This window comes from Sceloporus occidentalis, unplaced genomic scaffold (assembly GCF_023333645.1).
Source record: "Sceloporus occidentalis isolate IW3139 unplaced genomic scaffold, rSceOcc1.0.p SCAF_137, whole genome shotgun sequence".
Lineage (NCBI taxonomy): Eukaryota > Metazoa > Chordata > Lepidosauria > Squamata > Phrynosomatidae > Sceloporus > Sceloporus occidentalis.
Window position 1 is genome coordinate 1567666 of NW_028317117.1, and position 10716 is coordinate 1578381.

Sequence of the window (10716 nt, forward strand, 5' to 3'; positions counted from 1 at the left end):
ATGCATCAATCTAAATGTTTATAGATACCTTATTGTATAGAGACTAGAACTACTTCACAGCATTTAGCATAATTAAAGTAATTTTTCTCTATTGCCCTTGTTCAGGGATGTCTTTAACGTGGGGGCAATAGCGGCAGCTCCCCTGAGTCCATTCCTTACGGGGGGCGGTATTTTGATAGGGGCGGCAATCACAGGTACCACCCTGCTAGCTCTCCCTAGAAGTGGACAGAACTGCCAGCCTCTGGAGAAGCAGGGCCGGTTGGGGAGATCATGGATCTCTCTTTAATCAGTGCAAAATAAAGGGAGCACGTCACTCCTCTATTTCACAGCTCCCTCACAAAACTTGCTGGCTATTGATGCTGAGTGCCGGGATATGATGTCAAATCTCAGCACTGAAGCCGCACACACAGCGATGGAACACTGAAACAGAGGTCTGTAGGAATTGATCTCACGCGTCCACCACAAAACTTAAGAAAGGTAAAATATGGGGAGAAAAGAAAGATAATGAATAAGGGGAGAGAAGGGAAAAAACTGAGGAGATAATGAGAAGGAGGAGAGATGGGGGAAAGGGTAAAGATAAAAAGAAAGACGATAGATGTAGATTAAAAAGTATATTTATAAACCAACACAGGGATAAAGAGAAAGGAGGGTGATTTTGACAGATGAGGAGAAAGATGGGGAGTAAAAGGAGAGAAAATGAGAAGGGGAGAGATAAGGAGAAATGGAGAAAGAAGAGAGATGAGATAATCCTAAATGCTGTTAGATTTAATCTATTTGCACGACTTTGAGGCTGACATATTTAATTTAAAAAAATGTATGTGGGGGACAGCATTTCATCCTTGGACCCAGGCAGCACAATGTCTTGGGCCAGCCCTGGGCCAAAAGCAGCTGCCCCTTGAGCCTACAACAACACCTAAGAGGATTGCAACTCACACATCCGTTTCGGCCACACTATTCATTCACTATGTGATCTGCATTTTGTTGTGCTCTTTCCATGCCCTGTGCATGTGTCATGTGGACGTATCGCAAAAAGTCACGTTACAGTCAGAAGAAGGGAAGATTGCACTAACTCTGACAGTCTGCTCCTAATCTGCAAGGGCAGTGCAGCAAGTATACGTGACCCCTGCCGCATTTACAGTGCCCCCACCAGATATCTGTGTTTGTGGCTGTCAGTGAGTAAATGTGTGTATGGATTTAAGTGGAGATACCTCACTGGCCACTTTATTAGGTACACCATACTAGTACTGGTTTGGACCCCCTTTTGCCTTCAAAACTGCCTTCATTCTTCGTGGCATACTTTCTACAAGGTCCTGGAAACATTCCTCAGAGATTTTGGTCCATATGGACATGATGGTATCACACAGTTGCTACAGATTTGTCGGCTGCACATCCATGATGCAAATCTCCCGTTCCACCACATCCCAAAGATGCTCTATTGGATTGGGATCGTTTGACTGTGGAGGCCATTGGACTACAGTGAACTCTTGTCATGTTCAAGAAACCAGTTTGAGATGATGTGAGCTTTGTGACATGGTGCATTATCCTGCTGGATGTAGCCAGTGGGGGTGCGACCTATAATCGGGCTTTAGTGCAGGGATGTGTAATTCATATCGCCCAATGCCAGGGACATGCAGTTCCGGGCGCCTGGCAGGTGTTTCTTTTTCTGTCATGTGTAGGCGCTGCAGGGGACCTGGATCCTCCTCTCTGGCAACTGGTGGATGTTTGCGCGATGCAGACAACCCCCGCTGCTGACTGCACTGCCGCCTGGGCTTCTACAACTGAGTGCTGGCGTGACATGACCTTCCGGTGCTCCACCATAGAAGCCCCAGTGGATGTACTGCAGCAGCGGAGGATGTCTGAGCGCATCGCAAAGACACTCACGGCTGCCATAGAGTAGCATCTCCTGCAGGGGGCTTGGATCCTCCTCTCTTGCAGCCGGTGAACCTCCGCTGCTGCAGACACTTCCACTGGGGCTTCTATGGTGGAGCGTTGGCGGAAGTGGCAGGCGGCAGCAGAGGTTGTCTACGCTCATCTTGCAGACGGCTGCCCCCACTAGACACCAGGGAGTCTGGAGCACAGGGGACAAGTCTGCGCGATGCGTGCAGACAACCTCCGCTGCTGCCGGCACTTAAGCGTCGCCGGAAGTGGCGGGCAGCAGCAGAGGTTGTCTATGCGCATCACGCAGACGTCCACCGGCTGCCACCACTAGACACCAGGGAGTCTGGAGCACGGGGGACAAGTCTGGGGAAACATTGGTAAGTCGGGGGGGGGGGTAGAGTGGCATATCTGGGGGGCAGAGTGGCATGTCAATAAGTAAGGTACATTACGAAGGGGGGACCTTAAAATGGCTATTGGTTTTCAAAAATTCTGTTTGTATATACCATATCCTGTCAATAGCAAGACTAACTGTATAATAAATACAAAAAATTTTAAAATACATTTATTCTTGTTCATTAGATAAAATACTGTTTTACCATTCCACTAATGGATTATAGGGTGTGGCCTATAATCGGGCCAATACGGTATATATATATATATATATATATATATATATATATATAGCCCCACAGATTTTTCCTGCACCTCAGGGACTTTTGAACTTTGGCACCTGAGTCATTGGCTGAGCGGTCATGTGACCAATTAGTCCTAAGGGGAGACCCCAGAGCTGCAGCAGTGTGGGACACAGAAGGAGATGGACATGCTGCAGCAGTTAAGTTCCGCCACAGCTTTCCTCTGTGCTGTGGATCCAGTGGGGATCCAGTGTGTGCTGCTGGCTGCACCATCAGAGTGAAAGCTGAGGGAGCAGGAACCAGACACAGAAAATGGCTGACAGACCCTGGAGGTAACCTTAGGCCTATGCAGCTAAAAAGTGGTAAAGAGTCTACTCTGCCCTGTCACGCTGATAGGGCATCCTGTCTATTACAGACAGTAATACAGAGTTACTCATCCTTCTCTCTGTAGTAATACGTGCTTTAAACATTCGGATTACCTTAAACACGTCTGTGCACCAGCTGGCACCCATTAGCCATTAGGGTGAAGTCTGAGCGCGGGTCTGCAGGTGGTTTGGGAGGGTGTTGGGCCTGGATAGACATATCTTGGTGTGTTTAGTCAGCCACTGTATTATCTGCATTACTTTATCTGCCATTTATTAATTAATACATCCTCATACTGCTTTACTGTTATTACTGTGTGTTGTAGTCATTTATTATGTCCCTGCTTGTGAAACCCATCCATGTCCAAGATGCCCAGTCAGGTGGAGGAACTGCCAGTGCTTTAATAAGGTAGCTTTAGATATATGTAGAGGGATCATGCGAAAAATGTATAATAATTTGGGAAAGCTGTCATTTTAAACGCGGCTATTCGACCCAACCAGGATAAATTAAGATAAGTGGCCCATAAATTAACCCCTTGGCTGCTAAGCCATTTCCCACCTGGGTGCTAAGATGGTTTTCGGCATTTTGGTGCATCTCTCGTTTAGAAGCACATTTCTTGGGAATAAACTATACAAACCATATATTGTTTTTTTCAGCACACCCAGCAGATTCCAAATATACCAATTTTATATGTGTATGTCTCATTAGGTTTGCAAAATAAAGCCAAAAATGGGAAAAAGGTGTATTTTTACTTCCGACTCAATAAAATCTAGTTTGTAATTTTATTTTTCTAAACTCTAATATCAAAACCTGTGTTGCTAAATATTTGTAGTAGGTAGCCGGTCTAAAATAAACAGTAGACTGTGTTTTTCTAATATTTTATTGCTAAAAGTTCAATTTACTAGACTATCACAAAATTCATCTTTAAATTTAATGCATGGCTGCCGTCAATTAAACAGCTCTAGCTGCCCGGGATGTTAAAATATGCAAATGAGGTTTTATTTGTATTTGTATGACAAATCTGACGTGCACAACAAATAAGTGAAAATCACACTTATAAAAAAAAATGAAAAATTCAAAGCGAAAGTTCATTTATGTCTTGCGCATTCCAGTCTTGTGCTACTAATACATGCAGCCCCTCATTTGATGCGCCAAGGGGTGTAGTTTCTGCAAATGTATACTTTTTGTCCCATAATTTAACTTCCCAGCTGTCTAGAGCTGTCTAATTGCGGACATCACCCCTAAAGACAATTTAACAAGATTCTCAAATCTGCCATTTCTGACGTTAAGGTGGTCTAGACATCTGGGAAGTTACCGTATATTCCGGCGTATAAGACGGGGTGTGAGTGCAGTGTATGTATGTTGGTGTGAGATGGTCAGGTGTGTGTAAGAGCAGTGTAGGTATTTGTGTGTTTGTAAGCTGGTGTGTGTATGTGTATATATATATATATATATATATATATATATATATATATATACCGTATTTGCTCGATTTTAAGACGACCCTGATTATAAGACGACCCCCCAAAATCTAAATATTAATTTAGGAAAAAAACAAAAAACCTGAATATAAGACTACCCTATAGGAAAAAAAGTTTTACTAGTAAATATTAATTCATGTAAACAATTTTTTCATATTTAATAAAAGCTATGATTGAGAAAAATATATATATTTTTTATTTCCTTTTATTTGCCAACCTGCCCCCCCCAGTTATGCACATCTGCCCCCAGGGTTGCCACTCTGCCCCCAGAAATGCCTTATACCCCCTATACCCATGATGTGCCTTTTAACCCTCTATATGCCACTCTGCCCCATGATATGCCAGAGTGGCATATAGGGGGTTAAAAGGCATATCATGGGGCAGAGTGGCATATAGGGGGTTAAAAGGCATTTCTGGAGGTGTGTATGTATGTATGTATATATATATATATATATAACTGCTAACAGCAATCACACTCCTATCAAGCCAAGGCAGCCAGTACATGCTGGAACCTGGGGATGATAGGAGTGTGAGTACAGCCTCCCTATGCCATGCTACCACCACCATTACACATCCATGCTATCACACACTCATTCACAAACATTTAAATACTCATTCATTGCATTAATCACACATACTTGCTCAAAAACCCTCCCCCACCCCCTTACCTGAACTGCAGATCTCCCACTCGCAGACTTCTCCAGGGGCCCGACTGTGCAAGCAACTTCTCTGGCCCCGCCCCCAGAGGAAGGAGGGGGGAGGCAGAGTTATGTGACACTCTTCTAGCTTCCTGTTCTCCTGCTGCTCGCGACCAAAGCACCGGTAAGCAGCCTGGCCCCAGCGGACATTTTTTTGGGGTCTGATTAGAAGACGACCTCGATTATAAGATGAGGGGTATCGAGCAAATACGGTATATATATATTAAAGGCAGGGGTGTATATGGTGAGGGCAGTGTATAAATGTGTATGTGTAGATATATATATATATGCGTGTGTGTGTGTGTGTGTGTGTAAGGGCAGTGTATGTATGTATATGTCTGTATAACAACCAGCCAATCACCGGTAAGGTACATCGCTTGCCGTGATTGGCTGGTTGTTGTATACTGGGTAGAGGGGTAGTCTTATATGGCGAGTATAGCCCAAACTCTATACTTTAAGTGGAAAAGTTGGGGGTCGTCTTATACGCCGGAATATACGGTAAATTAGGGTACATAAAGTACACATTTCAAGAAACTACACCCCTTGGAGCTTCAAATGAGGGGTTATTTCTAAGACAAAAGTTGAGTGCACAAATAATGACAGAATATGTCGCTTTGGTTAGAAAATATGTTAGCACCTGACTGGGACTGCTAGCGACGGCACCATGCCATCGTTAGCAGTCAAGGGGTTAAAGTATTTTTTAATGTCTACCCCCAGTTCAGATACGTTGGTAATAATTACCAATAATAATGGTAATAATTTGTTTAATAGTATTAGTCGTTTTTTTCCTTGGATACTCTATATAGTGCATTTTCCAGACAAAATCATATTGTTGTTTCAGAGTATTTACAGTGCTTTGTGGGAGACTTAACCCCTTAAGGACCGGGCTCATTTTTCGTTTTGTACCCTGTGGGACCGAGGCTGTTTTGACACTTTTGTGGTGCTTGTGTTCAGCTGTAATTTTCTCCTCACCCATTTAGTGTACCCACATAAGTTATATATTGTTTTTTTCAGGACAAGATGGGCTTTCTTCAGATACCATTATTTTGATCGTATCATCTTATTTACTATAAAAAAAATAAAAAAAACATGGTGCAAAATTGAAAAAAAAACACATTTTATGACTTTTATTTGAAAAATCTTTTACTCACCTAAAAAAGCAAGTAAAAAAACTAGCTAAATAGATTGTACTACTTGTCCTGAGTTTAGAAACACCCAATGTTTTTATGTTTTTTTGCTGTTTTTTGTAAGTTATAGGGCAATAAGTACAAGCAGCGTTTTATGATTTCCAAATCTTTTTTAACAAATCTGGTCAGTCTGCCTCCATCTCCTCTTTGGAACATCTTTGAAGCCGGTTAACTCAATTTAACCCATTCAAACCATATATTTTTGAAAACTAGACACCCCAGGGTATTCCAAATGCTGTTATTTTAACCCTTTCCATGCACCAATTATACAACTACACTTTGTCAAACTTTGTAATAGTAATTTTTTTTATTTTTTTTTCCACACAAATTGTACTTTAGTTATAGATATACAGGTGCTGGTATATGTCACTGTCAAACAACACCCCAATATGTGTTCAGCAACATCTCCTGAGTACAGCGATACCCCACATGCATGGGTTCGTCAGATTGTTTGGCTGGTAAAAGGCTACTTTTGGGGCATGCGTAATTCAGGTGGTCATGTGGTCATTTGGTCATTGTGCCTCCCTCTCCTCTTTGGAATATCTTTGAAGCCGGTTAACTCAATTTAACCCATTCAAACCATATATTTTTGAAAACTAGACACCCCAGGGTATTCCAAATACTGTTATTTTAACCCTTTCCATGCACCAATTATAGAACTACACTTTGTCAAACTTTGTAATAGTAATATTTTTTATTTTTTTTTCACACAAATTGTACTTTAGTTATAGATATACAGGTCCTGGTATATGCCACTGTCAAACAACACGCCAATGTGTGTTCAGGAACATCTCCTGAGTGCAGTGATACCCGACATGCATGGTTTTGTTGGGTTGTTTCAGATTTAAAATGCCACATTTGGGAAGTGCGCTTTTTTTCTCCATTTTGGTCAGTCTGTACCTATGCCCTATCTTTGAGCTAGGCCACTCCAATTTACCCCATCAGCCATTTTTTTTATATATTAGACACCCCTTGGGTATTTGAAGTGCTTTTATTTTAACTCTTTGTTGAGATTTTTGAGAAATTTTAGCACTTGCTCAAAATAATAAACTTTATTTTTTAATTTTATTTTATTTTTTTAATACTTTTTTTATATATTTTTTTTACACATTTTGCTGGTACTGGATGGTTCATCTAGTGCATAATTATTTTTAAATGTTAGCACATTTTTTTTTTATTTTTTTTTCCAGTTTTTATTTATTTTTATTTTTTTTGAATATTTTACTAATCACATAGTGATTAGAAAGCTGGGCTCCATTGACTTGCATGGTTGAATGCAGTACCTGTATTCAACCAGCAAGTGGAGCCAGTTCTCTAGAGGGTCTGGAGACCCTCTAGCGAACTTTTTCGTCTTTATTGTTTTATTTCCCGGGCCGCCGCCATCTTGCTTGATGGCGAAGATCGCCGGCAGCGGCGGCTGTGACCGCTCTCCGGAGCGGTCACAGCCCACCCATAGGTAAGTGTTTGGTGTCGCTGGATGCCTCCTGATCGAGGCATTCCAGCGACACCATTTAAGTTGATCGCCTCCTAAACGCTTTTAAAACGGGCGTCCGCCGCCATACAATGTATGGCGGCTGTTGACGCCCCGGGGAGGGGCCAGACATGGCCCCCGATGCCGATCTCGGCCTTGCTGAATGCCTCGACATCGAGGCATTGCAGCAAGGCCGTTTAAGCGAAGAAAGTGATCCTTGATCACTTTCTAAGCTTATTTAATTTTTTGACGGTTCAGGACCGTCAAAGGTCATTTAGTGACCTTCTTGTTATGACGGTCCTGAACCGGCAAAGGTCGCGAAGGGGTTAAGGTCATAGCTTGAGGTTTGTTTGTTTTTTGTTTTGTTTTTTAGTGTTAATTTTATGGTCAGATATTTTACTATACTTTTCTAATATATTAAATAATGAAGGGATAGATTTTTGAGGTTCAGTAATGGTTAATAAAATACCATCTGCAAATAAATTAAATTGTAATGTATTTAGTTCAGGTATGGGAAAACCCGCTATATCTCCAGAATGATGTATTTTTATAGCTAATGGCTCTAATGCCAATACATATAATATTGGGGACAATGGGCACCCCTGTCTTGTTCTATTTGAGATAATAATGTCCTTCAAAACAAATCCTTCATTTAAAACATTTGCTACTGGGAAAGAGTATGTCGCCATTATAGCTCTGACAAACATAGAGGGGAAGCTAAATTTTTGTAGTGTTGGTTTAAGATAATGCCAATTTGGTCTGTCAAATGCTTTTTCAGCATCTAGTGAAAGAATTACACAGGGATTTTTTTTTCTCCAAATCTGAATGACAATCAATTTTATCGCGTTATCAGATGCTTGTCTACCTTTACAGTTTTAAATGCCTGATCAGTTGATCGGGCATTCTCTTCCGGGTCGTGTCACTGCTGACGTCACCCGGAAGGTGACTGTCTAAACCCTGCTGGTATATCTGATCGCTCCAATGAGGCACTGATCAGAGACACTGTGTGATCGGTGCAGGAGGATCGCAGGGAGGAGAGTGAGAATACAAATCAAACGAAAAAAAAAGTTATTTTTTGTTGTCAATAAAAAATCTCTAAAATAATACAATAAATAATAATTAAAAAACAAAGTGAGATAAGTGATGTCATTGTGACATCACTGGAATTAATAAGATGTTCAAGAGGTCCCTAACCATACTGCACTGATAAAAAAATAAAAAAATAAAAATAATAAATGTATAAAAAACATAATACAAAAAAGAAAAAAACGTACATCCCATGGCCCTAAAATCTAAAAGGTATAACCCCCCTGCCCCCATTCACAACCACCAAACCCATTAAGCCATAAGTATAAAAAATACTACCCTATAGGGTACTATATGTAAATTCCTCCAGGACTTGAGGTACCAAAAACCGGGGACTGAAGGGGTTAAAGGCCTGAAATATAACTTGGTGGGGTAAAGTTTTTGACTAGCCTGGCAGCTAGTATTTGTTAAGTTAACTCTTTTTCACACCCACCCTCCTGTCACAGGCTGACTTGGAGACTGGCAACAGCAACATATTTCATGTACGAAGATGGTAAGGCCCGTGCTAAATGTACTTTCCATCCCACCAAAAACCAAACCCCGCCTACCCCAAATAACCATAACCACAGACACAGTTGTATGATAACAGGTCACAGCTTTATTAACTCAAACATCATACTGTATTAACCTATTACCAAACATAACTTTCATATACTATCACCTCAAACCATTAATTGCTAAATAACTTAACGCAACCCAATACTGTACAGAAACCTTGCCAGCCCCCTTTCCGGGCTTTTACCACCAATGGTAATTACCTCCCCCCATTAAGTATAAAAGTTCCAAACCAACTATTACTAATCACCAGCCAGCCTTAAACTCAATGGGCATAATCAACCTTACCACATAAGAGGTGAGGGGAGGATTGAGACCCAACATACCAACTGCAACACTAACTGCCGCCTGCCCCGACCTCGTACTTCCCTATTTTGCCTTTGGTTTTTGGCTTGCTTGTTCTTTACCATCTTGTGAGTCCTGTCTACCGTCTCTGCTACGTGGGTCCAGCTCTCCTGCGTTCCCCAGGGCGCTTACTCATACGTGAGCCCTGTCCATTAATCTACGCTACTTCCAATGGACCTACTAACTTTTCAAGGAAAAATATATATAAACTGAATGTATTTGTTGTGGGTAAGCTATGGGTCTGTAGACTACAAAACTGCAAATACTTTTTACTTACTATTACCTTTTCTTAATAATCCAAAATGACTATGCGCATTAATTTATAATATGCAAGGTTCTGAAACATTTTGCCTGGACCTGGGTTGGGAGTCCACAATCTGAAAATCGTGACAGGATCAAAAAGGCTGATAACTTGGCATATACCAGATAGGTATGCGTTGTATTTGACATTACTGTTAATGTATATTAAACATGAAAATGGACCAAAAACGATTCAGACAAATATTTTTGTTTCATTTTTGGACAACAAATTTGGTTTCTTGCCATTTTGGAGGCTATTTTGTATTCGGAAACAAAATTTGTTGTCATTCACCCTTATTCAGTCTCTCATGCTCTTTCACACACTCTCAAACTCACACTCTCATTCAAGTTCTCTTACACTCTCATTCACGATCTCTGAACATCTCCCTACTGATTGCTTCTGTGTCCATGCCCCCCTTCCCCCTTGTTTCTTCGCCCACTTCTCCTTGGTGGCCTCCCGGTGAACTTTCGCAAAAGGGCAGGGCCTCAGAGCACATTCTCTCCCCGATTGGTGAAACGGGAGACAGAGAGCTGGCAGCGATGAGCAAGAGGGCAGTAAAATTTTCATTTTATGTTTTTTCCAGCAGACACTATCTTCTTTTTTGGAGGCAGTTGGTGGTGTCCTGCCTGGGAAAGGTTATTTTGATTGACCTTCTGCTGGAACTGAAAGAAGGTCAGTTGTGTGAAAAAAAAAAAGTAAACTCTCTTTGAATTCTATGG